Consider the following 27,185-nt stretch of genomic DNA (forward strand, 5'->3'; position numbering starts at 1 on the left):
TCTCATCAAACACCTGTTTCATTACATAACAAGCTATCATCACAACCCGTCTTCTAGATTTCTAAGAAAAATCAAAAACTTTCTGAATCTACTACCTGTAACCTGCTAAACTTTCAATACTCAGCAGCAGAGATGGTTGTACTTACCAACATCTGACCTCTCAAATCCACTTCTTTTGTTTCATTTAATGAAATTGGTGCCACTCATTAAAAAAAAACATCATGAATGCTTCAGGAACTGAGACGCTCCACATTTCAAAATGTGAATTTGTTTGCACGTCCAAGGTGATATCCTTTGTGCTGCACAACAATGCTCATGCAGCTTGCTTTGCATACTACATCTGGAGAAGATATACATTTTAGGAATGAAGCCCTTGATGGGATATTCTTCAATGATGTCCCTATGAAATCTCAAGGGCGGCTTGTTGTTTAAATTTAGGAACAAAGCTAGATTTATCATTAGCGAAAACCAAGTTTGTTGATTATGGATGGCAACACTTGGCACGCTATCATTCTCTTAGTTGATTAATTGTGGGTCATTAGTTGATGAGGTGGTTACAAACTGTGCTGGTGAAGGTGAACTGTTTACTCCTTTCCATGAAGAGCTTAGTCTGTGTTGCAGCAGACAAGTTTCCAGGGATGGACTTTTGAGGGCCATCTTCGGTGCACTTTCAGCATCTTTTAGGTAACAGGGCTTCGGTTTCCAGTTTAAAATGCGACTCTGGTGGGACTTGAACCCACAACCTTTGAATGCCTACATTTCACTAGAAGTCCAATGCGCTATCCATTGCGCCACAGAGCCGAGCTTGCACTAGTCGTTTTTGCCAGGCACCTTCAAATGAAAAATATCTGCTTTAACCCATTTGTTCGTGGCATTTCAGGATGTATGCAGGCTACCTTTTTGTTATATAAGAAGAAAGAGTACAGCATCTGGCTATCTCCCAAATGTTACTCTGGATTATTTCAGCAGTCCCATCTCACTCTCATCAAACACCTGTTTCATTATATAACAAGCTATCATCACAACCCGTCTTCTAGATTTCTAAGAAAAATCAAAAACTTTCTGAGTCTACTACCTGTAACCTGCTAAACTTTCAATACTCAGCAGCAGAGATGGTTGTACTTACCAACATCTGACCTCTCAAATCCACTTCTTTTGTTTCATTTAATGAAATTGGTGCCACTCATTAAAAAATACCCATCATGAATGCTTCAGGAACTGAGACGCTCCACATTTCACAATGTGAATTTGTTTGCACGTCCAAGGTGATATTCTTTGTGCTGCACAACAATGCTCGTGCAGCTTGCTTTGCATACTACATCTGGAGAAGATATACATTTTAGGAATGAAGCCCTTGATGGGATATTCTTCAATGATGTCCCTATGGAATCTCAAGGGCGGCTTGTTGTTTAAATTTAGGAACAAAGCTAGATTTATCATTAGCGAAAACCAAGTTTGTTGGTTATGGAAGGCAAGACTTGGCACGCTTTCATTCTCTTAGTTGATTAATTGTGTGTCATTAGTTGATGAGGTGGTTACAAACTGTGCTGGTGAAGGTGAACTGTTTACTCCTTTCTATGAAGAACTTAGTCTGTGTTGCAGCAGACAAGTTTCCAGGGATGGACTTTTGAGGGCCATCTTCGGTGCACTTTCAGCATCTTTTAGGTAACACGGCTTCGGTTTCCAGTTTAAAATGCGACTCTGGTGGGAATTGAACCCACAACCTTTGAATGCCTACATTTCACTAGAAGTCCAATGCGCTATCCATTGCGCCACAGAGCCGAGCTTGCACTAGTTGTTTTTGCCAGGCACCTTCAAATGAAAAATATCTGCTTTAACCCATTTGTTCGTGGCATTTCAGGATGTATGCAGGCTACCTTTTTGTTATATAAGAAGAAAGAGTACAGCATCTGGCTATCTCCCAAATGTTACTCTGGATTATTTCAGCAGTACCATCTCACTCTCATCAAACACCTGTTTCATTACATAACAAGCTATCATCACAACCCGTCTTCTAGATTTCTAAGAAAAATCAAAAACTTTCTGAGTCTACTACCTGTAACCTGCTAAACTTTCAATACTCAGCAGCAGAGATGGTTGTACTTACCAACATCTGACCTCTCAAATCCACTTCTTTTGTTTCATTTAATGAAATTGGTGCCACTCATTAAAAAATACCCATCATGAATGCTTCAGGAACTGAGACGCTCCACATTTCAAAATGTGAATTTGTTTGCACGTCCAAGGTGATATTCTTTGTGCTGCACAACAATGCTCGTGCAGCTTGCTTTGCATACTACATCTGGAAAAGATATACATTTTAGGAATGAAGCCCTTGATGGGATATTCTTCAATGATGTCCCTATGGAATCTCAAGGGCGGCTTGTTGTTTAAATTTAGGAACAAAGCTAGATTTATCATTAGCGAAAACCAAGTTTGTTGGTTATGGATGGCAACACTTGGCACGCTCTCATTCTCTTAGTTGATTAATTGTGGGTCATTAGTTGATGAGGTGGTTACAAACTGTGCTGGTGAAGGTGAACTGTTTACTCCTTTCCATGAAGAGCTTAGTCTGTGTTGCAGCAGACAAGTTTCCAGGGATGGACTTTTGAGGGCCATCTTCGGTGCACTTTCAGCATCTTTTAGGTAACACGGCTTCGGTTTCCAGTTTAAAATGCAACTCTGGTGGGACTCGAACCCACAACCTTTGAATGCCTACATTTCACTAGAAGTCCAATGCACTATCCATTGCGCCACAGAGCCGAGCTTGCACTGACTGTTTTTGCCAGGCACCTTCAAATGAAAAATATCTGCTTTTACCCATTTGTTCGTGGCATTTCAGGATGTATGCAGGCTACCTTTTTGTTATATAAGAAGAAAGAGTACAGCATCTGGCTATCTCCCAAATGTTACTCTGGATTATTTCAGCAGTCCCATCTCACTCTCATCAAACACCTGTTTCATTACATAACAAGCTATCATCACAACCCGTCTTCTAGATTTCTAAGAAAAATCAAAAACTTTCTGAGTCTACTACCTGTAACCTGCTAAACTTTCAATACTCAGCAGCAGAGATGGTTGTACTTACCAACATCTGACCTCTCAAATCCACTTCTTTTGTTTCATTTAATGAAATTGGTGCCACTCATTAAAAAATACCCATCATGAATGCTTCAGGAACTGAGACGCTCCACATTTCAAAATGTGAATTTGTTTGCACGTCCAAGGTGATATTCTTTGTGCTGCACAACAATGCTCGTGCAGCTTGCTTTGCATACTACATCTGGAGAAGATATACATTTTAGGAATGAAGCCCTTGATGGGATATTCTTCAATGATGTCCCTATGGAATCTCAAGGCCGGCTTGTTGTTTAAATTTAGGAACAAAGCTAGATTTATCATTAGCGAAAACCAAGTTTGTTGGTTATGGAAGGCAAGACTTGGCACGCTTTCATTCTCTTAGTTGATTAATTGTGTGTCATTAGTTGATGAGGTGGTTACAAACTGTGCTGGTGAAGGTGAACTGTTTACTCCTTTCCATGAAGAGCTTAGTCTGTGTTGTAGCAGACAAGTTTCCAGGGATGGACTTTTGAGGGCCATCTTCGGTGCACTTTCAGCATCTTTTAGGTAACACGGCTTCGGTTTCCAGTTTAAAATGCGACTCTGGTGGGACTCGAACCCACAACCTTTGAATGCCTACATTTCACTAGAAGTCCAATGCGCTATTCATTGCGCCACAGAGCCGAGCTTGCACTGACAGTTTTTGCCAGGCACCTTCAAATGAAAAATATCTGCTTTTACCCATTTGTTCGTGGCATTTCAGGATGTATGCAGGCTACCTTTTTGTTATATAAGAAGAAAGAGTACAGCATCTGGCTATCTCCCAAATGTTACTCTGGATTATTTCAGCAGTCCCATCTCACTCTCATCAAACACCTGTTTCATTACATAACAAGCTATCATCACAACCCGTCTTCTAGATTTCTAAGAAAAATCAAAAACTTTCTGAATCTACTACCTGTAACCTGCTAAACTTTCAATACTCAGCAGCAGAGATGGTTGTACTTACCAACATCTGACCTCTCAAATCCACTTCTTTTGTTTCATTTAATGAAATTGGTGCCACTCATTAAAAAAAAACATCATGAATGCTTCAGGAACTGAGACGCTCCACATTTCAAAATGTGAATTTGTTTGCACGTCCAAGGTGATATCCTTTGTGCTGCACAACAATGCTCATGCAGCTTGCTTTGCATACTACATCTGGAGAAGATATACATTTTAGGAATGAAGCCCTTGATGGGATATTCTTCAATGATGTCCCTATGAAATCTCAAGGGCGGCTTGTTGTTTAAATTTAGGAACAAAGCTAGATTTATCATTAGCGAAAACCAAGTTTGTTGATTATGGATGGCAACACTTGGCACGCTATCATTCTCTTAGTTGATTAATTGTGGGTCATTAGTTGATGAGGTGGTTACAAACTGTGCTGGTGAAGGTGAACTGTTTACTCCTTTCCATGAAGAGCTTAGTCTGTGTTGCAGCAGACAAGTTTCCAGGGATGGACTTTTGAGGGCCATCTTCGGTGCACTTTCAGCATCTTTTAGGTAACACGGCTTCGGTTTCCAGTTTAAAATGCGACTCTGGTGGGACTTGAACCCACAACCTTTGAATGCCTACATTTCACTAGAAGTCCAATGCGCTATCCATTGCGCCACAGAGCCGAGCTTGCACTAGTTGTTTTTGCCAGGCACCTTCAAATGAAAAATATCTGCTTTAACCCATTTGTTCGTGGCATTTCAGGATGTATGCAGGCTACCTTTTTGTTATATAAGAAGAAAGAGTACAGCATCTGGCTATCTCCCAAATGTTACTCTGGATTATTTCAGCAGTCCCATCTCACTCTCATCAAACACCTGTTTCATTATATAACAAGCTATCATCACAACCCGTCTTCTAGATTTCTAAGAAAAATCAAAAACTTTCTGAGTCTACTACCTGTAACCTGCTAAACTTTCAATACTCAGCAGCAGAGATGGTTGTACTTACCAACATCTGACCTCTCAAATCCACTTCTTTTGTTTCATTTAATGAAATTGGTGCCACTCATTAAAAAATACCCATCATGAATGCTTCAGGAACTGAGACGCTCCACATTTCACAATGTGAATTTGTTTGCACGTCCAAGGTGATATTCTTTGTGCTGCACAACAATGCTCGTGCAGCTTGCTTTGCATACTACATCTGGAGAAGATATACATTTTAGGAATGAAGCCCTTGATGGGATATTCTTCAATGATGTCCCTATGGAATCTCAAGGGCGGCTTGTTGTTTAAATTTAGGAACAAAGCTAGATTTATCATTAGCGAAAACCAAGTTTGTTGGTTATGGAAGGCAAGACTTGGCACGCTTTCATTCTCTTAGTTGATTAATTGTGTGTCATTAGTTGATGAGGTGGTTACAAACTGTGCTGGTGAAGGTGAACTGTTTACTCCTTTCTATGAAGAACTTAGTCTGTGTTGCAGCAGACAAGTTTCCAGGGATGGACTTTTGAGGGCCATCTTCGGTGCACTTTCAGCATCTTTTAGGTAACACGGCTTCGGTTTCCAGTTTAAAATGCGACTCTGGTGGGACTTGAACCCACAACCTTTGAATGCCTACATTTCACTAGAAGTCCAATGCGCTATACATTGCGCCACAGAGCCGAGCTTGCACTAGTTGTTTTTGCCAGGCACCTTCAAATGAAAAATATCTGCTTTAACCCATTTGTTCGTGGCATTTCAGGATGTATGCAGGCTACCTTTTTGTTATATAAGAAGAAAGAGTACAGCATCTGGCTATCTCCCAAATGTTACTCTGGATTATTTCAGCAGTCCCATCTCACTCTCATCAAACACCTGTTTCATTATATAACAAGCTATCATCACAACCCGTCTTCTAGATTTCTAAGAAAAATCAAAAACTTTCTGAGTCTACTACCTGTAACCTGCTAAACTTTCAATACTCAGCAGCAGAGATGGTTGTACTTACCAACATCTGACCTCTCAAATCCACTTCTTTTGTTTCATTTAATGAAATTGGTGCCACTCATTAAAAAATACCCATCATGAATGCTTCAGGAACTGAGACGCTCCACATTTCACAATGTGAATTTGTTTGCACGTCCAAGGTGATATTCTTTGTGCTGCACAACAATGCTCGTGCAGCTTGCTTTGCATACTACATCTGGAGAAGATATACATTTTAGGAATGAAGCCCTTGATGGGATATTCTTCAATGATGTCCCTATGGAATCTCAAGGGCGGCTTGTTGTTTAAATTTAGGAACAAAGCTAGATTTATCATTAGCGAAAACCAAGTTTTTTGGTTATGGAAGGCAAGACTTGGCACGCTTTCATTCTCTTAGTTGATTAATTGTGTGTCATTAGTTGATGAGGTGGTTACAAACTGTGCTGGTGAAGGTGAACTGTTTACTCCTTTCTATGAAGAACTTAGTCTGTGTTGCAGCAGACAAGTTTCCAGGGATGGACTTTTGAGGGCCATCTTCGGTGCACTTTCAGCATCTTTTAGGTAACACGGCTTCGGTTTCCAGTTTAAAATGCGACTCTGATGGGACTCGAACCCACAACCTTTGAATGCCTACATTTCACTAGAAGTCCAATGCGCTATCCATTGCGCCACAGAGCCGAGCTTGCACTGATTGTTTTGGCCAGGCACCTTCAAATGAAAAATATCTGCTTTTACCCATTTGTTCGTGGCATTTCAGGATGTATGCAGGCTACCTTTTTGTTATATAAGAAGAAAGAGTACAGCATCTGGCTATCTCCCAAATGTTACTCTGGATTATTTCAGCAGTACCATCTCACTCTCATCAAACACCTGTTTCATTACATAACAAGCTATCATCACAACCCGTCTTCTAGATTTCTAAGAAAAATCAAAAACTTTCTGAGTCTACTACCTGTAACCTGCTAAACTTTCAATACTCAGCAGCAGAGTTGGTTGTACTTACCAACATTTGACCTCTCAAATCCACTTCTTTTGTTTCATTTAATGAAATTGGTGCCACTCATTAAAAAATACCCATCATGAATGCTTCAGGAACTGAGACGCTCCACATTTCAAAATGTGAATTTGTTTGCACGTCCAAGGTGATATTCTTTGTGCTGCACAACAATGCTCGTGCAGCTTGCTTTGCATACTACATCTGGAAAAGATATACATTTTAGGAATGAAGCCCTTGATGGGATATTCTTCAATGATGTCCCTATGGAATCTCAAGGGCGGCTTGTTGTTTAAATTTAGGAACAAAGCTAGATTTATCATTAGCGAAAACCAAGTTTGTTGGTTATGGATGGCAACACTTGGCACGCTCTCATTCTCTTAGTTGATTAATTGTGGGTCATTAGTTGATGAGGTGGTTACAAACTGTGCTGGTGAAGGTGAACTGTTTACTCCTTTCCATGAAGAGCTTAGTCTGTGTTGCAGCAGACAAGTTTCCAGGGATGGACTTTTGAGGGCCATCTTCGGTGCACTTTCAGCATCTTTTAGGTAACACGGCTTCGGTTTCCAGTTTAAAATGCAACTCTGGTGGGACTCGAACCCACAACCTTTGAATGCCTACATTTCACTAGAAGTCCAATGCACTATCCATTGCGCCACAGAGCCGAGCTTGCACTGACTGTTTTTGCCAGGCACCTTCAAATGAAAAATATCTGCTTTTACCCATTTGTTCGTGGCATTTCAGGATGTATGCAGGCTACCTTTTTGTTATATAAGAAGAAAGAGTACAGCATCTGGCTATCTCCCAAATGTTACTCTGGATTATTTCAGCAGTCCCATCTCACTCTCATCAAACACCTGTTTCATTACATAACAAGCTATCATCACAACCCGTCTTCTAGATTTCTAAGAAAAATCAAAAACTTTCTGAGTCTACTACCTGTAACCTGCTAAACTTTCAATACTCAGCAGCAGAGATGGTTGTACTTACCAACATCTGACCTCTCAAATCCACTTCTTTTGTTTCATTTAAATTGGTGCCACTCATTAAAAAAAACCATTATGAATGCTTCAGGAACTGAGACGCTCCACATTTCAAAATGTGAATTTGTTTGCACGTCCAAGGTGATATCCTTTGTGCTCAGGGGGGTAACTAGAAATCACTGGGCCCCCCTGCGAATATTTGGATGGGGCCCCCCCCATAGGTGCCAAATAATCGTAATGGGGCAGCGTTTCACTGTAAATTAATTGTAAAGTGGGCAGCATTTTACCAGACAATCGTAATGTGGGCCAGAAAATCGTAATGTGGGCAGAGTTCACCAGAAAATCGTAATGTGGGCCTTTAGAAAATCATAATGTGGGCAGAGTTCACCAGAAAATCGTAATGTGGGCACCAGTCACCAGAAAATAGTAACGTGAGCAGCAGTCACCAGAAAATTGTAACGTGGGCAGCATTTACCAGACAATCGTAATGTGGGCAGCGTTCACCAGAATATCGTAATGTGGGACAGAAAATCGTAATGTGGGCAGAGTTCACCAGAAAATTGTAACATGGACAGCATTCACCAGACAATCATAACTTGGGCAGTGTTCACCAGAAAATCGTAATGTGGGCCAGAAAATCGTAATGTGGGCAGCGTTCACCAGAAAATCGTAACGTGGACAGCATTCACCAGACAATCGTAACGTGGGCAGTGTTCACCAGAAAATCGTAATGTGGGCCAGAAAATCGCAATGTGGGCAGCAGTCACCAGAAAATCGCCATGTGGGCAGCAGTCACCAGAAAATTGCAATGTGGGCATCAGTCACCAGAAAATCCTAATGTGGACAGCAGTCACCAGAATATCGTAATGTGGGCAGCAGTCACCAGAAAATCCTAATGTGGGCAGCAGTCAGTCACCAGAATGTCGTAATGTGGGCAGCAGACACCAGAAAATCCTAATGTGGGCAGCAGTCACCAGAAAATCGCAATGTGGGCAGCAGTCACCAGAAAATCGCAATGTGGGCAGCAGTCACCAGAAAATCGCAATGTGGGCAGCAGTCACCAGAAAATCCTAATGTGGGCAGCATACACCAGAAAATCGTAATGTGGGCAGCAGACACCAGAAAATCGCAATGTGGGCAGCAGACACCTGAAAATCGCAATGTGGGCAGCAGACACCTGAAAATCGCAATGTGGGCAGCAGACACCTGAAAATCGTAATGTGGGCAGCAGACACCTGAAAATCGTAATGTGGGCAGCAGACACCTGAAAATCGTAATGAGGGCAGCAGACACCTGAAAATCGTAATGAGGGCAGCAGACACCTGAAAATCGTAATGTGGGCAGCAGACACCTGAAAATCGTAATGTGGGCAGCAGACACCAGAAAATCGTAATGAGGGCAGCAGACACCAGAAAATCGTAATGTGGGCAGCAGACACCTGAAAATCACAATGTGGGCAGCAGACACCTGAAAATCGTAATGAGGGCAGCAGACACCTGAAAATCGTAATGAGGGCAGCAGACACCTGAAAATCGTAATGTGGGCAGCAGACACCTGAAAATCGTAATGAGGGCAGCAGACACCTGAAAATCGTAATGAGGGCAGCAGACACCTGAAAATCGTAATGTGGGCAGCAGACACCTGAAAATCGTAATGTGGGCAGCAGACACCAGAAAATCGTAATGAGGGCAGCAGACACCAGAAAATCGTAATATGCCCCCCCCCCCCCCCCCTGGGGCCCGCTCGGAGTTTTGTGGGTGCTGGAGGGGTGGCAGCATGAGGGGAAAGCCTTGCCCACAGTCGGCGGGGAGAGGGGTAGTTCCCCCCTCTCCCTCACCTCGGGGCTCTCCCCTCTGTGCTCCCCTCCAGCTCGTAAGTGTCTGTGGGGCTGTGGTGGGCAGCGAGCGGCGGGCAGATACATACCTGCTTCCGTGCGTTCCATCGGAGACTTCTCCCTCTAGCGGCTGACGTCACTTCCGGAAGTGACGTCAGCCGCTAGAGGGAGAAGTCTCCGATGGAACGCACGGAAGCAGGTATGTATTTGCCCGCCGCTCGCTGCCCACCACAGCCCCACAGACACTTACGAGCTGGAGGGGAGCACAGAGGGGAGAGCCCCGAGGAGAGGGAGAGGGGGGAACTACCCCTCTCCCCGCCGACTGTGGGCAAGGCTTTCCCCTCATGCTGCCACCCCTCCAGCACCCACAAAACGGCCCCAAGCGGGCCCCTAGGGGGGGGCCGGGCCCCCCCGCGGGCGCAGGGGCTGCAGGGCCTATTCCTACGCCCCTGTTTGTGCTGCACAACAATGCTCATGCAGCTTGCTTTGCATACTACATCTGGAGAAGATATACATTTTAGGAATGAAGCCCTTGATGGGATATTCTTCAATGATGTCCCTATGGAATCTCAAGGGCGGCTTGTTGTTTAAATTTAGGAACAAAGCTAGATTTATCATTAGCGAAAACCAAGTTTGTTGGTTATGGATGGCAACACTTGGCACGCTCTCATTCTCTTAGTTGATTAATTGTGGGTCATTAGTTGATGAGGTGGTTACAAACTGTGCTGGTGAAGGTGAACTGTTTACTCCTTTCCATGAAGAGCTTAGTCTGTGTTGCAGCAGACAAGTTTCCAGGGATGGACTTTTGAGGGCCATCTTCGGTGCACTTTCAGCATCTTTTAGGTAACACGGCTTCGGTTTCCAGTTTAAAATGCGACTCTGGTGGGACTTGAACCCACAACCTTTGAATGCCTACATTTCACTAGAAGTCCAATGCGCTATCCATTGCGCCACAGAGCCGAGCTTGCACTAGTTGTTTTTGCCAGGCACCTTCAAATGAAAAATATCTGCTTTAACCCATTTGTTCGTGGCATTTCAGGATGTATGCAGGCTACCTTTTTGTTATATAAGAAGAAAGAGTACAGCATCTGGCTATCTCCCAAATGTTACTCTGGATTATTTCAGCAGTCCCATCTCACTCTCATCAAACACCTGTTTCATTACATAACAAGCTATCATCACAACCTGTCTTCTAGATTTCTAAGAAAAATCAAAAACTTTCTGAGTCTACTACCTGTAACCTGCTAAACTTTCAATACTCAGCAGCAGAGATGGTTGTACTTACCAACATCTGACCTCTCAAATCCACTTCTTTTGTTTCATTTAATGAAATTGGTGCCACTCATTAAAAAAAACCCATCATGAATGCTTCAGGAACTGAGACGCTCCACATTTCAAAATGTGAATTTGTTTGCACGTCCAAGGTGATATCCTTTGTGCTGCACAACAATGCTCGTGCAGCTTGCTTTGCATACTACATCTGGAGAAGATATACATTTTAGGAATGAAGCCCTTGATGGGATATTCTTCAATGATGTCCCTATGGAATCTCAAGGGCGGCTTGTTGTTTAAATTTAGGAACAAAGCTAGATTTATCATTAGCGAAAACCAAGTTTGTTGGTTATGGATGGCAACACTTGGCACGCTCTCATTCTCTTAGTTGATTAATTGTGGGTCATTAGTTGATGAGGTGGTTACAAACTGTGCTGGTGAAGGTGAACTGTTTACTCCTTTCCATGAAGAGCTTAGTCTGTGTTGCAGCAGACAAGTTTCCAGGGATGGACTTTTGAGGGCCATCTTCGGTGCACTTTCAGCATCTTTTAGGTAACACGGCTTCGGTATCCAGTTTAAAATGCGACTCTGGTGGGACTTGAACCCACAACCTTTGAATGCCTACATTTCACTAGAAGTCCAATGCGCTATCCATTGCGCCACAGAGCCGAGCTTGCACTAGTTGTTTTTGCCAGGCACCTTCAAATGAAAAATATCTGCTTTAACCCATTTGTTCGTGGCATTTCAGGATGTATGCAGGCTACCTTTTTGTTATATAAGAAGAAAGAGTACAGCATCTGGCTATCTCCCAAATGTTACTCTGGATTATTTCAGCAGTCCCATCTCACTCTCATCAAACACCTGTTTCATTACATAACAAGCTATCATCACAACCCGTCTTCTAGATTTCTAAGAAAAATCAAAAACTTTCTGAGTCTACTACCTGTAACCTGCTAAACTTTCAATACTCAGCAGCAGAGATGGTTGTACTTACCAACATCTGACCTCTCAAATCCACTTCTTTTGTTTCATTTAATGAAATTGGTGCCACTCATTAAAAAATACCCATCATGAATGCTTCAGGAACTGAGACGCTCCACATTTCAAAATGTGAATTTGTTTGCACGTCCAAGGTGATATTCTTTGTGCTGCACAACAATGCTCGTGCAGCTTGCTTTGCATACTACATCTGGAAAAGATATACATTTTAGGAATGAAGCCCTTGATGGGATATTCTTCAATGATGTCCCTATGGAATCTCAAGGGCGGCTTGTTGTTTAAATTTAGGAACAAAGCTAGATTTATCATTAGCGAAAACCAAGTTTGTTGGTTATGGATGGCAACACTTGGCACGCTCTCATTCTCTTAGTTGATTAATTGTGGGTCATTAGTTGATGAGGTGGTTACAAACTGTGCTGGTGAAGGTGAACTGTTTACTCCTTTCCATGAAGAGCTTAGTCTGTGTTGCAGCAGACAAGTTTCCAGGGATGGACTTTTGAGGGCCATCTTCGGTGCACTTTCAGCATCTTTTAGGTAACACGGCTTCGGTTTCCAGTTTAAAATGCGACTCTGGTGGGACTCGAACCCACAACCTTTGAATGCCTACATTTCACTAGAAGTCCAATGCGCTATACATTGCGCCACAGAGCCGAGCTTGCACTGACTGTTTTTGCCAGGCACCTTCAAATGAAAAATATCTGCTTTTTCCCATTTGTTCGTGGCATTTCAGGATGTATGCAGGCTACCTTTTTGTTATATAAGAAGAAAGAGTACAGCATCTGGCTATCTCCCAAATGTTACTCTGGATTATTTCAGCAGTCCCATCTCACTTTCATCAAACACCTGTTTCATTACATAACAAGCTATCATCACAACCTGTCTTCTAGATTTCTAAGAAAAATCAAAAACTTTCTGAGTCTACTACCTGTAACCTGCTAAACTTTCAATACTCAGCAGCAGAGATGGTTGTACTTACCAACATCTGACCTCTCAAATCCACTTCTTTTGTTTCATTTAATGAAATTGGTGCCACTCATTAAAAAAAACCCATCATGAATGCTTCAGGAACTGAGACGCTCCACATTTCAAAATGTGAATTTGTTTGCACGTCCAAGGTGATATCCTTTGTGCTGCACAACAATGCTCGTGCAGCTTGCTTTGCATACTACATCTGGAGAAGATATACATTTTAGGAATGAAGCCCTTGATGGGATATTCTTCAATGATGTCCCTATGGAATCTCAAGGCCGGCTTGTTGTTTAAATTTAGGAACAAAGCTAGATTTATCATTAGCGAAAACCAAGTTTGTTGGTTATGGAAGGCAAGACTTGGCACGCTTTCATTCTCTTAGTTGATTAATTGTGTGTCATTAGTTGATGAGGTGGTTACAAACTGTGCTGGTGAAGATGAACTGTTTACTCCTTTCCATGAAGAGCTTAGTCTGTGTTGTAGCAGACAAGTTTCCAGGGATGGACTTTTGAGGGCCATCTTCGGTGCACTTTCAGCATCTTTTAGGTAACACGGCTTCGGTTTCCAGTTTAAAATGCAACTCTGGTGGGACTCGAACCCACAACCTTTGAATGCCTACATTTCACTAGAAGTCCAATGCGCTATTCATTGCGCCACAGAGCCAAGCTTGCACTGACAGTTTTTGCCAGGCACCTTCAAATGAAAAATATCTGCTTTTACCCATTTGTTCGTGGCATTTCAGGATGTATGCAGGCTACCTTTTTGTTATATAAGAAGAAAGAGTACTGCATCTGGCTATCTCCCAAATGTTACTCTGGATTATTTCAGCAGTCCCATCTCACTCTCATCAAACACCTGTTTCATTACATAACAAGCTATCATCACAACCCGTCTTCTAGATTTCTAAGAAAAATCAAAAACTTTCTGAATCTACTACCTGTAACCTGCTAAACTTTCAATACTCAGCAGCAGAGATGGTTGTACTTACCAACATCTGACCTCTCAAATCCACTTCTTTTGTTTCATTTAATGAAATTGGTGCCACTCATTAAAAAAAAACATCATGAATGCTTCAGGAACTGAGACGCTCCACATTTCAAAATGTGAATTTGTTTGCACGTCCAAGGTGATATCCTTTGTGCTGCACAACAATGCTCATGCAGCTTGCTTTGCATACTACATCTGGAGAAGATATACATTTTAGGAATGAAGCCCTTGATGGGATATTCTTCAATGATGTCCCTATGAAATCTCAAGGGCGGCTTGTTGTTTAAATTTAGGAACAAAGCTAGATTTATCATTAGCGAAAACCAAGTTTGTTGATTATGGATGGCAACACTTGGCACGCTATCATTCTCTTAGTTGATTAATTGTGGGTCATTAGTTGATGAGGTGGTTACAAACTGTGCTGGTGAAGGTGAACTGTTTACTCCTTTCCATGAAGAGCTTAGTCTGTGTTGCAGCAGACAAGTTTCCAGGGATGGACTTTTGAGGGCCATCTTCGGTGCACTTTCAGCATCTTTTAGGTAACACGGCTTCGGTTTCCAGTTTAAAATGCGACTCTGGTGGGACTTGAACCCACAACCTTTGAATGCCTACATTTCACTAGAAGTCCAATGCGCTATCCCTTGCGCCACAGAGCCGAGCTTGCACTGATTGTTTTGGCCAGGCACCTTCAAATGAAAAATATCTGCTTTTACCCATTTGTTCGTGGCATTTCAGGATGTATGCAGGCTACCTTTTTGTTATATAAGAAGAAAGAGTACAGCATCTGGCTATCTCCCAAATGTTACTCTGGATTATTTCAGCAGTCCCATCTCACTCTCATCAAACACCTGTTTCATTACATAACAAGCTATCATCCCAACCTGTCTTCTAGATTTCTAAGAAAAATCAAAAACTTTCTGAGTCTACTACCTGTAACCTGCTAAACTTTCAATACTCAGCCGCAGAGATGGTTGTACTTACCAACATCTGACCTCTCAAATCCACTTCTTTTGTTTCATTTAATGAAATTGGTGCCACTCATTAAAAAAAACCCATCATGAATGCTTCAGGAACTGAGACGCTCCACATTTCAAAATGTGAATTTGTTTGCACGTCCAAGGTGATATCCTTTGTGCTGCACAACAAGGCTCATGCAGCTTGCTTTGCATACTACATCTGGAGAAGATATACATTTTAGGAATGAAGCCCTTGATGGGATATTCTTCAATGATGTCCCTATGGAATCTCAAGGGCGGCTTGTTGTTTAAATTTAGGAACAAAGCTAGATTTATCATTAGCGAAAACCAAGTTTGTTGGTTATGGATGGCAACACTTGGCACGCTCTCATTCTCTTAGTTGATTAATTGTGGGTCATTAGTTGATGAGGTGGTTACAAACTGTGCTGGTGAAGGTGAACTGTTTACTCCTTTCCATGAAGAGCTTAGTCTGTGTTGCAGCAGACAAGTTTCCAGGGATGGACTTTTGAGGGCCATCTTCGGTGCACTTTCAGCATCTTTTAGGTAACACGGCTTCGGTTTCCAGTTTAAAATGCGACTCTGGTGGGACTTGAACCCACAACCTTCGAATGCCTACATTTCACTAGAAGTCCAATGCGCTATCCATTGCGCCACAGAGCCGAGCTTGCACTAGTTGTTTTTGCCAGGCACCTTCAAATGAAAAATATCTGCTTTAACCCATTTGTTCGTGGCATTTCAGGATGTATGCAGGCTACCTTTTTGTTATATAAGAAGAAAGAGTACAGCATCTGGCTATCTCCCAAATGTTACTCTGGATTATTTCAGCAGTCCCATCTCACTCTCATCAAACACCTGTTTCATTACATAACAAGCTATCATCACAACCCGTCTTCTAGATTTCTAAGAAAAATCAAAAACTTTCTGAGTCTACTACCTGTAACCTGCTAAACTTTCAATACTCAGCAGCAGAGATGGTTGTACTTACCAACATCTGACCTCTCAAATCCACTTCTTTTGTTTCATTTAATGAAATTGGTGCCACTCATTAAAAAATACCCATCATGAATGCTTCAGGAACTGAGACGCTCCACATTTCAAAATGTGAATTTGTTTGCACGTCCAAGGTGATATTCTTTGTGCTGCACAACAATGCTCGTGCAGCTTGCTTTGCATACTACATCTGGAAAAGATATACATTTTAGGAATGAAGCCCTTGATGGGATATTCTTCAATGATGTCCCTATGGAATCTCAAGGGCGGCTTGTTGTTTAAATTTAGGAACAAAGCTAGATTTATCATTAGCGAAAACCAAGTTTGTTGGTTATGGATGGCAACACTTGGCACGCTCTCATTCTCTTAGTTGATTAATTGTGGGTCATTAGTTGATGAGGTGGTTACAAACTGTGCTGGTGAAGGTGAACTGTTTACTCCTTTCCATGAAGAGCTTAGTCTGTGTTGCAGCAGACAAGTTTCCAGGGATGGACTTTTGAGGGCCATCTTCGGTGCACTTTCAGCATCTTTTAGGTAACACGGCTTCGGTTTCCAGTTTAAAATGTAACTCTGGTGGGACTCGAACCCACAACCTTTGAATGCCTACATTTCACTAGAAGTCCAATGCGCTATCCATTGCGCCACAGAGCCGAGCTTGCACTGACTGTTTTTGCCAGGCACCTTCAAATGAAAAATATCTGCTTTTACCCATTTGTTCGTGGCATTTCAGGATGCATGCAGGCTACCTTTTTGTTATATAAGAAGAAAGAGTACAGCATCTGGCTATCTCCCAAATGTTACTCTGGATTATTTCAGCAGTCCCATCTCACTCTCATCAAACACCTGTTTCATTACATAACAAGCTATCATCACAACCCGTCTTCTAGATTTCTAAGAAAAATCAAAAACTTTCTGAGTCTACTACCTGTAACCTGCTAAACTTTCAATACTCAGCAGCAGAGATGGTTGTACTTACCAACATCTGACCTCTCAAATCCACTTCTTTTGTTTCATTTAATGAAATTGGTGCCACTCATTAAAAAAAACCATCATGAATGCTTCAGGAACTGAGACGCTCCACATTTCAAAATGTGAATTTGTTTGCACGTCCAAGGTGATATCCTTTGTGCTGCACAACAATGATCATGCAGCTTGCTTTGCATACTACATCTGGAGAAGATATACATTTTAGGAATGAAGCCCTTGATGGGATATTCTTCAATGATGTCCCTATGAAATCTCAAGGGCGGCTTGTTGTTTAAATTTAGGAACAAAGCTAGATTTATCATTAGCGAAAACCAAGTTTGTTGATTATGGATGGCAACACTTGGCACGCTATCATTCTCTTAGTTGATTAATTGTGGGTCATTAGTTGATGAGGTGGTTACAAACTGTGCTGGTGAAGGTGAACTGTTTACTCCTTTCCATGAAGAGCTTAGTCTGTGTTGCAGCAGACAAGTTTCCAGGGATGGACTTTTGAGGGCCATCTTCGGTGCACTTTCAGCATCTTTTAGGTAACACGGCTTCGGTTTCCAGTTTAAAATGCGACTCTGGTGGGACTTGAACCCACAACCTTTGAATGCCTACATTTCACTAGAAGTCCAATGCGCTATCCATTGCGCCACAGAGCCGAGCTTGCACTAGTTGTTTTTGCCAGGCACCTTCAAATGAAAAATATCTGCTTTAACCCATTTGTTCGTGGCATTTCAGGATGTATGCAGGCTACCTTTTTGTTATATAAGAAGAAAGAGTACAGCATCTGGCTATCTCCCAAATGTTACTCTGGATTATTTCAGCAGTCCCATCTCACTCTCATCAAACACCTGTTTCATTATATAACAAGCTATCATCACAACCCGTCTTCTAGATTTCTAAGAAAAATCAAAAACTTTCTGAGTCTACTACCTGTAACCTGCTAAACTTTCAATACTCAGCAGCAGAGATGGTTGTACTTACCAACATCTGACCTCTCAAATCCACTTCTTTTGTTTCATTTAATGAAATTGGTGCCACTCATTAAAAAATACCCATCATGAATGCTTCAGGAACTGAGACGCTCCACATTTCACAATGTGAATTTGTTTGCACGTCCAAGGTGATATTCTTTGTGCTGCACAACAATGCTCGTGCAGCTTGCTTTGCATACTACATCTGGAGAAGATATACATTTTAGGAATGAAGTCCTTGATGGGATATTCTTCAATGATGTCCCTATGGAATCTCAAGGGCGGCTTGTTGTTTAAATTTAGGAACAAAGCTAGATTTATCATTAGCGAAAACCAAGTTTGTTGGTTATGGAAGGCAAGACTTGGCACGCTTTCATTCTCTTAGTTGATTAATTGTGTGTCATTAGTTGATGAGGTGGTTACAAACTGTGCTGGTGAAGGTGAACTGTTTACTCCTTTCTATGAAGAACTTAGTCTGTGTTGCAGCAGACAAGTTTCCAGGGATGGACTTTTGAGGGCCATCTTCGGTGCACTTTCAGCATCTTTTAGGTAACACGGCTTCGGTTTCCAGTTTAAAATGCGACTCTGGTGGGACTCGAACCCACAACCTTTGAATGCTTGCATTTCACTAGAAGTCCAATGCGCTATCCATTGCGCCACAGAGCCGAGCTTGCACTGATTGTTTTGGCCAGGCACCTTCAAATGAAAAATATCTGCTTTTACCCATTTGTTCTTGGCATTTCAGGATGTATGCAGGCTACCTTTTTGTTATATAAGAAGAAAGAGTACAGCATCTGGCTATCTCCCAAATGTTACTCTGGATTATTTCAGCAGTCCCATCTCACTCTCATCAAACACCTGTTTCATTACATAACAAGCTATCATCACAACCTGTCTTCTAGATTTCTAAGAAAAATCAAAAACTTTCTGAGTCTACTACCTGTAACCTGCTAAACTTTCAATACTCAGCAGCAGAGATGGTTGTACTTACCAACATCTGACCTCTCAAATCCACTTCTTTTGTTTCATTTAATGAAATTGGTGCCACTCATTAAAAAAAACCCATCATGAATGCTTCAGGAACTGAGACGCTCCACATTTCAAAATGTGAATTTGTTTGCACGTCCAAGGTGATATCCTTTGTGCTGCACAACAATGCTCGTGCAGCTTGCTTTGCATACTACATCTGGAGAAGATATACATTTTAGGAATGAAGCCCTTGATGGGATATTCTTCAATGATGTCCCTATGGAATCTCAAGGGCGGCTTGTTGTTTAAATTTAGGAACAAAGCTAGATTTATCATTAGCGAAAACCAAGTTTGTTGGTTATGGATGGCAACACTTGGCACGCTCTCATTCTCTTAGTTGATTAATTGTGGGTCATTAGTTGATGAGGTGGTTACAAACTGTGCTGGTGAAGGTTAACTGTTTACTCCTTTCCATGAAGAGCTTAGTCTGTGTTGCAGCAGACAAGTTTCCAGGGATGGACTTTTGAGGGCCATCTTCGGTGCACTTTCAGCATCTTTTAGGTAACACGGCTTCGGTTTGCAGTTTAAAATGCGACTCTGGTGGGACTTGAACCCACAACCTTTGAATGCCTACATTTCACTAGAAGTCCAATGCGCTATCCATTGCGCCACAGAGCCGAGCTTGCACTAGTTGTTTTTGCCAGGCACCTTCAAATGAAAAATATCTGCTTTAACCCATTTGTTCGTGGCATTTCAGGATGTATGCAGGCTACCTTTTTGTTATATAAGAAGAAAGAGTACAGCATCTGGCTATCTCCCAAATGTTACTCTGGATTATTTCAGCAGTCCCATCTCACTCTCATCAAACACCTGTTTCATTACATAACAAGCTATCATCACAACCCGTCTTCTAGATTTCTAAGAAAAATCAAAAACTTTCTGAGTCTACTACCTGTAACCTGCTAAACTTTCAATACTCAGCAGCAGAGATGGTTGTACTTACCAACATCTGACCTCTCAAATCCACTTCTTTTGTTTCATTTAATGAAATTGGTGCCACTCATTAAAAAATACCCATCATGAATGCTTCAGGAACTGAGACGCTCCCCATTTCAAAATGTGAATTTGTTTGCACGTCCAAGGTGATATTCTTTGTGCTGCACAACAATGCTCGTGCAGCTTGCTTTGCATACTACATCTGGAGAAGATATACATTTTAGGAATGAAGCCCTTGATGGGATATTCTTCAATGATGTCCCTATGGAATCTCAAGGGCGGCTTGTTGTTTAAATTTAAGAACAAAGCTAGATTTATCATTAGCGAAAACCAAGTTTGTTGGTTATGGATGGCAACACTTGGCACGCTCTCATTCTCTTAGTTGATTAATTGTGGGTCATTAGTTGATGAGGTGGTTACAAACTGTGCTGGTGAAGGTGAACTGTTTACTCCTTTCCATGAAGAGCTTAGTCTGTGTTGCAGCAGACAAGTTTCCAGGGATGGACTTTTGAGGGCCATCTTCGGTGCACTTTCAGCATCTTTTAGGTAACACGGCTTCGGTTTCCAGTTTAAAATGCAACTCTGGTGGGACTCGAACCCACAACCTTTGAATGCCTACATTTCACTAGAAGTCCAATGCGCTATCCATTGCGCCACAGAGCCGAGCTTGCACTGACTGTTTTTGCCAGGCACCTTCAAATGAAAAATATCTGCTTTTACCCATTTGTTCGTGGCATTTCAGGATGTATGCAGGCTACCTTTTTGTTATATAAGAAGAAAGAGTACAGCATCTGGCTATCTCCCAAATGTTACTCTGGATTATTTCAGCAGTCCCATCTCACTCTCATCAAACACCTGTTTCATTACATAACAAGCTATCATCACAACCCGTCTTCTAGATTTCTAAGAAAAATCAAAAACTTTCTGAATCTACTACCTGTAACCTGCTAAACTTTCAATACTCAGCAGCAGAGATGGTTGTACTTACCAACATCTGACCTCTCAAATCCACTTCTTTTGTTTCATTTAATGAAATTGGTGCCACTCATTAAAAAAAAACATCATGAATGCTTCAGGAACTGAGACGCTCCACATTTCAAAATGTGAATTTGTTTGCACGTCCAAGGTGATATCCTTTGTGCTGCACAACAATGCTCATGCAGCTTGCTTTGCATACTACATCTGGAGAAGATATACATTTTAGGAATGAAGCCCTTGATGGGATATTCTTCAATGATGTCCCTATGAAATCTCAAGGGCGGCTTGTTGTTTAAATTTAGGAACAAAGCTAGATTTATCATTAGCGAAAACCAAGTTTGTTGATTATGGATGGCAACACTTGGCACGCTATCATTCTCTTAGTTGATTAATTGTGGGTCATTAGTTGATGAGGTGGTTACAAACTGTGCTGGTGAAGGTGAACTGTTTACTCCTTTCCATGAAGAGCTTAGTCTGTGTTGCAGCAGACAAGTTTCCAGGGATGGACTTTTGAGGGCCATCTTCGGTGCACTTTCAGCATCTTTTAGGTAACACGGCTTCGGTTTCCAGTTTAAAATGCGACTCTGGTGGGACTTGAACCCACAACCTTTAAATGCCTACATTTCACTAGAAGTCCAATGCGCTATCCATTGCGCCACAGAGCCAAGCTTGCACTAGTTGTATTTTGCCAGGCACCTTCAAATGAAAAATATCTGCTTTAACCCATTTGTTCGTGGCATTTCAGGATGTATGCAGGCTACCTTTTTGTTATATAAGAAGAAAGAGTACAGCATCTGGCTATCTCCCAAATGTTACTCTGGATTATTTCAGCAGTCCCATCTCACTCTCATCAAACACCTGTTTCATTATATAACAAGCTATCATCACAACCCGTCTTCTAGATTTCTAAGAAAAATCAAAAACTTTCTGAGTCTACTACCTGTAACCTGCTAAACTTTCAATACTCAGCAGCAGAGATGGTTGTACTTACCAACATCTGACCTCTCAAATCCACTTCTTTTGTTTCATTTAATGAAATTGGTGCCACTCATTAAAAAATACCCATCATGAATGCTTCAGGAACTGAGACGCTCCACATTTCACAATGTGAATTTGTTTGCACGTCCAAGGTGATATTCTTTGTGCTGCACAACAATGCTCGTGCAGCTTGCTTTGCATACTACATCTGGAGAAGATATACATTTTAGGAATGAAGCCCTTGATGGGATATTCTTCAATGATGTCCCTATGGAATCTCAAGGGCGGCTTGTTGTTTAAATTTAGGAACAAAGCTAGATTTATCATTAGCGAAAACCAAGTTTGTTGGTTATGGAAGGCAAGACTTGGCACGCTTTCATTCTCTTAGTTGATTAATTGTGTGTCATTAGTTGATGAGGTGGTTACAAACTGTGCTGGTGAAGGTGAACTGTTTACTCCTTTCTATGAAGAACTTAGTCTGTGTTGCAGCAGACAAGTTTCCAGGGATGGACTTTTGAGGGCCATCTTCGGTGCACTTTCAGCATCTTTTAGGTAACACGGCTTCGGTTTCCAGTTTAAAATGCGACTCTGATGGGACTCGAACCCACAACCTTTGAATGCCTACATTTCACTAGAAGTCCAATGCGCTATCCATTGCGCCACAGAGCCGAGCTTGCACTGATTGTTTTGGCCAGGCACCTTCAAATGAAAAATATCTGCTTTTACCCATTTGTTCGTGGCATTTCAGGATGTATGCAGGCTACCTTTTTGTTATATAAGAAGAAAGAGTACAGCATCTGGCTATCTCCCAAATGTTACTCTGGATTATTTCAGCAGTCCCATCTCACTCTCATCAAACACCTGTTTCATTACATAACAAGCTATCATCACAACCTGTCTTCTAGATTTCTAAGAAAAATCAAAAACTTTCTGAGTCTACTACCTGTAACCTGCTAAACTTTCAATACTCAGCAGCAGAGATGGTTGTACTTACCAACATCTGACCTCTCAAATCCACTTCTTTTGTTTCATTTAATGAAATTGGTGCCACTCATTAAAAAAAACCCATCATGAATGCTTCAGGAACTGAGACGCTCCACATTTCAAAATGTGAATTTGTTTGCACGTCCAAGGTGATATCCTTTGTGCTGCACAACAATGCTCGTGCAGCTTGCTTTGCATACTACATCTGGAGAAGATATACATTTTAGGAATGAAGCCCTTGATGGGATATTCTTCAATGATGTCCCTATGGAATCTCAAGGGCGGCTTGTTGTTTAAATTTAGGAACAAAGCTAGATTTATCATTAGCGAAAACCAAGTTTGTTGGTTATGGATGGCAACACTTGGCACGCTCTCATTCTCTTAGTTGATTAATTGTGGGTCATTAGTTGATGAGGTGGTTACAAACTGTGCTGGTGAAGGTGAACTGTTTACTCCTTTCCATGAAGAGCTTAGTCTGTGTTGCAGCAGACAAGTTTCCAGGGATGGACTTTTGAGGGCCATCTTCGGTGCACTTTCAGCATCTTTTAGGTAACACGGCTTCGGTTTCCAGTTTAAAATGCGACTCTGGTGGGACTTGAACCCACAACCTTTGAATGCCTACATTTCACTAGAAGTCCAATGCGCTATCCATTGCGCCACAGAGCCGAGCTTGCACTAGTTGTTTTTGCCAGGCACCTTCAAATGAAAAATATCTGCTTTAACCCATTTGTTCGTGGCATTTCAGGATGTATGCAGGCTACCTTTTTGTTATATAAGAAGAAAGAGTACAGCATCTGGCTATCTCCCAAATGTTACTCTGGATTATTTCAGCAGTCCCATCTCACTCTCATCAAACACCTGTTTCATTACATAACAAGCTATCATCACAACCCGTCTTCTAGATTTCTAAGAAAAATCAAAAACTTTCTGAGTCTACTACCTGTAACCTGCTAAACTTTCAATACTCAGCAGCAGAGATGGTTGTACTTACCAACATCTGACCTCTCAAATCCACTTCTTTTGTTTCATTTAATGAAATTGGTGCCACTCATTAAAAAATACCCATCATGAATGCTTCAGGAACTGAGACGCTCCACATTTCAAAATGTGAATTTGTTTGCACGTCCAAGGTGATATTCTTTGTGCTGCACAACAATGCTCGTGCAGCTTGCTTTGCATACTACATCTGGAAAAGATATACATTTTAGGAATGAAGCCCTTGATGGGATATTCTTCAATGATGTCCCTATGGAATCTCAAGGGCGGCTTGTTGTTTAAATTTAGGAACAAAGCTAGATTTATCATTAGCGAAAACCAAGTTTGTTGGTTATGGATGGCAACACTTGGCACGCTCTCATTCTCTTAGTTGATTAATTGTGGGTCATTAGTTGATGAGGTGGTTACAAACTGTGCTGGTGAAGGTGAACTGTTTACTCCTTTCCATGAAGAGCTTAGTCTGTGTTGCAGCAGACAAGTTTCCAGGGATGGACTTTTGAGGGCCATCTTCGGTGCACTTTCAGCATCTTTTAGATAACACGGCTTCGGTTTCCAGTTTAAAATGCAACTCTGGTGGGACTCGAACCCACAACCTTTGAATGCCTACATTTCACTAGAAGTCCAATGCGCTATCCATTGCGCCACAGAGCCGAGCTTGCACTGACTGTTTTTGCCAGGCACCTTCAAATGAAAAATATCTGCTTTTACCCATTTGTTCGTGGCATTTCAGGATGTATGCAGGCTACCTTTTTGTTATATAAGAAGAAAGAGTACAGCATCTGGCTATCTCCCAAATGTTACTCTGGATTATTTTAGCAGTCCCATCTCACTCTCATCAAACACCTGTTTCATTACATAACAAGCTATCATCACAACCCGTCTTCTAGATTTCTAAGAAAAATCAAAAACTTTCTGAGTCTACTACCTGTAACCTGCTAAACTTTCAATACTCAGCAGCAGAGATGGTTGTACTTACCAACATCTGACCTCTCAAATCCACTTCTTTTGTTTCATTTAATGAAATTGGTGCCACTCATTAAAAAAAACCATCATGAATGCTTCAGGAACTGAGACGCTCCACATTTCAAAATGTGAATTTGTTTGCACGTCCAAGGTGATATTCTTTGTGCTGCACAACAATGCTCGTGCAGCTTGCTTTGCATACTACATCTGGAGAAGATATACATTTTAGGAATGAAGCCCTTGATGGGATATTCTTCAATGATGTCCCTATGGAATCTCAAGGGCGGCTTGTTGTTTAAATTTAGGAACAAAGCTAGATTTATCATTAGCGAAAACCAAGTTTGTTGGTTATGGAAGGCAAGACTTGGCACGCTTTCATTCTCTTAGTTGATTAATTGTGTGTCATTAGTTGATGAGGTGGTTACAAACTGTGCTGGTGAAGGTGAACTGTTTACTCCTTTCTATGAAGAACTTAGTCTGTGTTGCAGCAGACAAGTTTCCAGGGATGGACTTTTGAGGGCCATCTTCGGTGCACTTTCAGCATCTTTTAGGTAACACGGCTTCGGTTTCCAGTTTAAAATGCGACTCTGGTGGGACTCGAACCCACAACCTTTGAATGCCTACATTTCACTAGAAGTCCAATGCGCTATCCATTGCGCCACAGAGCCGAGCTTGCACTGACTGTTTTGGCCAGGCACCTTCAAATGAAAAATATCTGCTTTTACCCATTTGTTCGTGGCATTTCAGGATGTATGCAGGCTACCTTTTTGTTATATAAGAAGAAAGAGTACAGCATCTGGCTATCTCCCAAATGTTACTCTGGATTATTTCAGCAGTCCCATCTCACTCTCATCAAACACCTGTTTCATTACATAACAAGCTATCATCACAACCCGTCTTCTAGATTTCTAAGAAAAATCAAAAACTTTCTGAGTCTACTACCTGTAACCTGCTAAACTTTCAATACTCAGCAGCAGAGATGGTTGTACTTACCAACATCTGACCTCTCAAATCCACTTCTTTTGTTTCATTTAATGAAATTGGTGCCACTCATTAAAAAATACCCATCATGAATGCTTCAGGAACTGAGACGCTCCACATTTCAAAATGTGAATTTGTTTGCACGTCCAAGGTGATATTCTTTGTGCTGCACAACAATGCTCGTGCAGCTTGCTTTGCATACTACATCTGGAAAAGATATACATTTTAGGAATGAAGCCCTTGATGGGATATTCTTCAATGATGTCCCTATGGAATCTCAAGGGCGGCTTGTTGTTTAAATTTAGGAACAAAGCTAGATTTATCATTAGCGAAAACCAAGTTTGTTGGTTATGGATGGCAACACTTGGCACGCTCTCATTCTCTTAGTTGATTAATTGTGGGTCATTAGTTGATGAGGTGGTTACAAACTGTGCTGGTGAAGGTGAACTGTTTACTCCTTTCCATGAAGAGCTTAGTCTGTGTTGCAGCAGACAAGTTTCCAGGGATGGACTTTTGAGGGCCATCTTCGGTGCACTTTCAGCATCTTTTAGGTAACACGGCTTCGGTTTCCAGTTTTAAAATGCAACTCTGGTGGGACTCGAACCCACAACCTTTGAATGCCTACATTTCACTAGAAGTCCAATGCGCTATCCATTGCGCCACAGAGCCGAGCTTGCACTGACTGTTTTTGCCAGGCACCTTCAAATGAAAAATATCTGCTTTTACCCATTTGTTCGTGGCATTTCAGGATGTATGCAGGCTACCTTTTTGTTATATAAGAAGAAAGAGTACAGCATCTGGCTATCTCCCAAATGTTACTCTGGATTATTTCAGCAGTCCCATCTCACTCTCATCAAACACCTGTTTCATTACATAACAAGCTATCATCACAACCCGTCTTCTAGATTTCTAAGAAAAATCAAAAACTTTCTGAGTCTACTACCTGTAACCTGCTAAACTTTCAATACTCAGCTAGTGTTGGGCGAACAGTGTTCGCCACTGTTCGGGTTCTGCAGAACATCACCCTGTTCGGGTGATGTTCGAGTTCGGCCGAACACCTGACGGTGCTCGGCCAAACCGTTCGGCCATATGGCCGAACTAAGAGCGCATGGCCGAACGTTCCCCGAACGTTCGGCTAGCGCTGTGATTGGCCGAACGGGTCACGTGGTTCGGACCCGAACGCGCTCTGATTGGCCGAACGGTCACGTGGTTCGGGTAAATAAATACCCGAACCACGTCATATCTCCGCCATTTGTCTGTGGGTTTAGCTTTGGGTAGGCAGGCAGGGTAGTTCGCGCTCCAGCCACGCTAGCCAGGGTCCCCCCTGTCATTGTGTCACTGCTGGGAACAGTAGTACACCGCTTGCTCAGCCACACTATAT

The 27,185-nt window shown here is 41.8% G+C and overlaps 25 non-coding genes across 25 annotated transcripts; all 25 read right to left on the bottom strand.

Annotated features, from left to right (window-relative positions):
• Nucleotides 1-715: 715 nt before the first annotated feature.
• Nucleotides 716-801, bottom strand: TRNAR-UCU (transfer RNA arginine (anticodon UCU)). The gene is given in 2 exon segments: nucleotides 716-751; nucleotides 765-801. It is a non-coding gene; the product is annotated as a tRNA-Arg (tRNA).
• An 895-nt stretch (nucleotides 802-1,696) lies between these two features.
• Nucleotides 1,697-1,782, bottom strand: TRNAR-UCU (transfer RNA arginine (anticodon UCU)). The gene is given in 2 exon segments: nucleotides 1,697-1,732; nucleotides 1,746-1,782. It is a non-coding gene; the product is annotated as a tRNA-Arg (tRNA).
• Nucleotides 1,783-2,677: 895 nt separating this feature from the next.
• TRNAR-UCU (transfer RNA arginine (anticodon UCU)) lies at nucleotides 2,678-2,763 on the bottom strand. Its single transcript is given in 2 exon segments — nucleotides 2,678-2,713; nucleotides 2,727-2,763. It is a non-coding gene; the product is annotated as a tRNA-Arg (tRNA).
• Nucleotides 2,764-3,658: 895 nt separating this feature from the next.
• TRNAR-UCU (transfer RNA arginine (anticodon UCU)) lies at nucleotides 3,659-3,744 on the bottom strand. Its single transcript is given in 2 exon segments — nucleotides 3,659-3,694; nucleotides 3,708-3,744. It is a non-coding gene; the product is annotated as a tRNA-Arg (tRNA).
• Nucleotides 3,745-4,638: 894 nt separating this feature from the next.
• On the bottom strand, nucleotides 4,639-4,724 carry TRNAR-UCU (transfer RNA arginine (anticodon UCU)). The gene is given in 2 exon segments: nucleotides 4,639-4,674; nucleotides 4,688-4,724. It is a non-coding gene; the product is annotated as a tRNA-Arg (tRNA).
• Nucleotides 4,725-5,619: 895 nt separating this feature from the next.
• TRNAR-UCU (transfer RNA arginine (anticodon UCU)) lies at nucleotides 5,620-5,705 on the bottom strand. The gene is given in 2 exon segments: nucleotides 5,620-5,655; nucleotides 5,669-5,705. It is a non-coding gene; the product is annotated as a tRNA-Arg (tRNA).
• Nucleotides 5,706-6,600: 895 nt separating this feature from the next.
• On the bottom strand, nucleotides 6,601-6,686 carry TRNAR-UCU (transfer RNA arginine (anticodon UCU)). The gene is given in 2 exon segments: nucleotides 6,601-6,636; nucleotides 6,650-6,686. It is a non-coding gene; the product is annotated as a tRNA-Arg (tRNA).
• Nucleotides 6,687-7,581: 895 nt separating this feature from the next.
• On the bottom strand, nucleotides 7,582-7,667 carry TRNAR-UCU (transfer RNA arginine (anticodon UCU)). The gene is given in 2 exon segments: nucleotides 7,582-7,617; nucleotides 7,631-7,667. It is a non-coding gene; the product is annotated as a tRNA-Arg (tRNA).
• A 3,026-nt stretch (nucleotides 7,668-10,693) lies between these two features.
• Nucleotides 10,694-10,779, bottom strand: TRNAR-UCU (transfer RNA arginine (anticodon UCU)). The gene is given in 2 exon segments: nucleotides 10,694-10,729; nucleotides 10,743-10,779. It is a non-coding gene; the product is annotated as a tRNA-Arg (tRNA).
• An 895-nt stretch (nucleotides 10,780-11,674) lies between these two features.
• On the bottom strand, nucleotides 11,675-11,760 carry TRNAR-UCU (transfer RNA arginine (anticodon UCU)). The gene is given in 2 exon segments: nucleotides 11,675-11,710; nucleotides 11,724-11,760. It is a non-coding gene; the product is annotated as a tRNA-Arg (tRNA).
• Nucleotides 11,761-12,655: 895 nt separating this feature from the next.
• TRNAR-UCU (transfer RNA arginine (anticodon UCU)) lies at nucleotides 12,656-12,741 on the bottom strand. Its single transcript is given in 2 exon segments — nucleotides 12,656-12,691; nucleotides 12,705-12,741. It is a non-coding gene; the product is annotated as a tRNA-Arg (tRNA).
• Nucleotides 12,742-13,636: 895 nt separating this feature from the next.
• Nucleotides 13,637-13,722, bottom strand: TRNAR-UCU (transfer RNA arginine (anticodon UCU)). The gene is given in 2 exon segments: nucleotides 13,637-13,672; nucleotides 13,686-13,722. It is a non-coding gene; the product is annotated as a tRNA-Arg (tRNA).
• An 894-nt stretch (nucleotides 13,723-14,616) lies between these two features.
• Nucleotides 14,617-14,702, bottom strand: TRNAR-UCU (transfer RNA arginine (anticodon UCU)). The gene is given in 2 exon segments: nucleotides 14,617-14,652; nucleotides 14,666-14,702. It is a non-coding gene; the product is annotated as a tRNA-Arg (tRNA).
• An 895-nt stretch (nucleotides 14,703-15,597) lies between these two features.
• TRNAR-UCU (transfer RNA arginine (anticodon UCU)) lies at nucleotides 15,598-15,683 on the bottom strand. The gene is given in 2 exon segments: nucleotides 15,598-15,633; nucleotides 15,647-15,683. It is a non-coding gene; the product is annotated as a tRNA-Arg (tRNA).
• Nucleotides 15,684-16,578: 895 nt separating this feature from the next.
• TRNAR-UCU (transfer RNA arginine (anticodon UCU)) lies at nucleotides 16,579-16,664 on the bottom strand. The gene is given in 2 exon segments: nucleotides 16,579-16,614; nucleotides 16,628-16,664. It is a non-coding gene; the product is annotated as a tRNA-Arg (tRNA).
• Nucleotides 16,665-17,558: 894 nt separating this feature from the next.
• Nucleotides 17,559-17,644, bottom strand: TRNAR-UCU (transfer RNA arginine (anticodon UCU)). The gene is given in 2 exon segments: nucleotides 17,559-17,594; nucleotides 17,608-17,644. It is a non-coding gene; the product is annotated as a tRNA-Arg (tRNA).
• An 895-nt stretch (nucleotides 17,645-18,539) lies between these two features.
• Nucleotides 18,540-18,625, bottom strand: TRNAR-UCU (transfer RNA arginine (anticodon UCU)). Its single transcript is given in 2 exon segments — nucleotides 18,540-18,575; nucleotides 18,589-18,625. It is a non-coding gene; the product is annotated as a tRNA-Arg (tRNA).
• Nucleotides 18,626-19,520: 895 nt separating this feature from the next.
• On the bottom strand, nucleotides 19,521-19,606 carry TRNAR-UCU (transfer RNA arginine (anticodon UCU)). Its single transcript is given in 2 exon segments — nucleotides 19,521-19,556; nucleotides 19,570-19,606. It is a non-coding gene; the product is annotated as a tRNA-Arg (tRNA).
• An 895-nt stretch (nucleotides 19,607-20,501) lies between these two features.
• Nucleotides 20,502-20,587, bottom strand: TRNAR-UCU (transfer RNA arginine (anticodon UCU)). The gene is given in 2 exon segments: nucleotides 20,502-20,537; nucleotides 20,551-20,587. It is a non-coding gene; the product is annotated as a tRNA-Arg (tRNA).
• An 894-nt stretch (nucleotides 20,588-21,481) lies between these two features.
• Nucleotides 21,482-21,567, bottom strand: TRNAR-UCU (transfer RNA arginine (anticodon UCU)). Its single transcript is given in 2 exon segments — nucleotides 21,482-21,517; nucleotides 21,531-21,567. It is a non-coding gene; the product is annotated as a tRNA-Arg (tRNA).
• Nucleotides 21,568-22,463: 896 nt separating this feature from the next.
• Nucleotides 22,464-22,549, bottom strand: TRNAR-UCU (transfer RNA arginine (anticodon UCU)). Its single transcript is given in 2 exon segments — nucleotides 22,464-22,499; nucleotides 22,513-22,549. It is a non-coding gene; the product is annotated as a tRNA-Arg (tRNA).
• An 895-nt stretch (nucleotides 22,550-23,444) lies between these two features.
• Nucleotides 23,445-23,530, bottom strand: TRNAR-UCU (transfer RNA arginine (anticodon UCU)). Its single transcript is given in 2 exon segments — nucleotides 23,445-23,480; nucleotides 23,494-23,530. It is a non-coding gene; the product is annotated as a tRNA-Arg (tRNA).
• Nucleotides 23,531-24,425: 895 nt separating this feature from the next.
• Nucleotides 24,426-24,511, bottom strand: TRNAR-UCU (transfer RNA arginine (anticodon UCU)). The gene is given in 2 exon segments: nucleotides 24,426-24,461; nucleotides 24,475-24,511. It is a non-coding gene; the product is annotated as a tRNA-Arg (tRNA).
• An 894-nt stretch (nucleotides 24,512-25,405) lies between these two features.
• TRNAR-UCU (transfer RNA arginine (anticodon UCU)) lies at nucleotides 25,406-25,491 on the bottom strand. The gene is given in 2 exon segments: nucleotides 25,406-25,441; nucleotides 25,455-25,491. It is a non-coding gene; the product is annotated as a tRNA-Arg (tRNA).
• Nucleotides 25,492-26,387: 896 nt separating this feature from the next.
• Nucleotides 26,388-26,473, bottom strand: TRNAR-UCU (transfer RNA arginine (anticodon UCU)). Its single transcript is given in 2 exon segments — nucleotides 26,388-26,423; nucleotides 26,437-26,473. It is a non-coding gene; the product is annotated as a tRNA-Arg (tRNA).
• Nucleotides 26,474-27,185: the final 712 nt, after the last annotated feature.

The sequence above is a fragment of the Hyperolius riggenbachi genome, chromosome 8 (assembly GCF_040937935.1).
Source record: "Hyperolius riggenbachi isolate aHypRig1 chromosome 8, aHypRig1.pri, whole genome shotgun sequence".
Lineage (NCBI taxonomy): Eukaryota > Metazoa > Chordata > Amphibia > Anura > Hyperoliidae > Hyperolius > Hyperolius riggenbachi.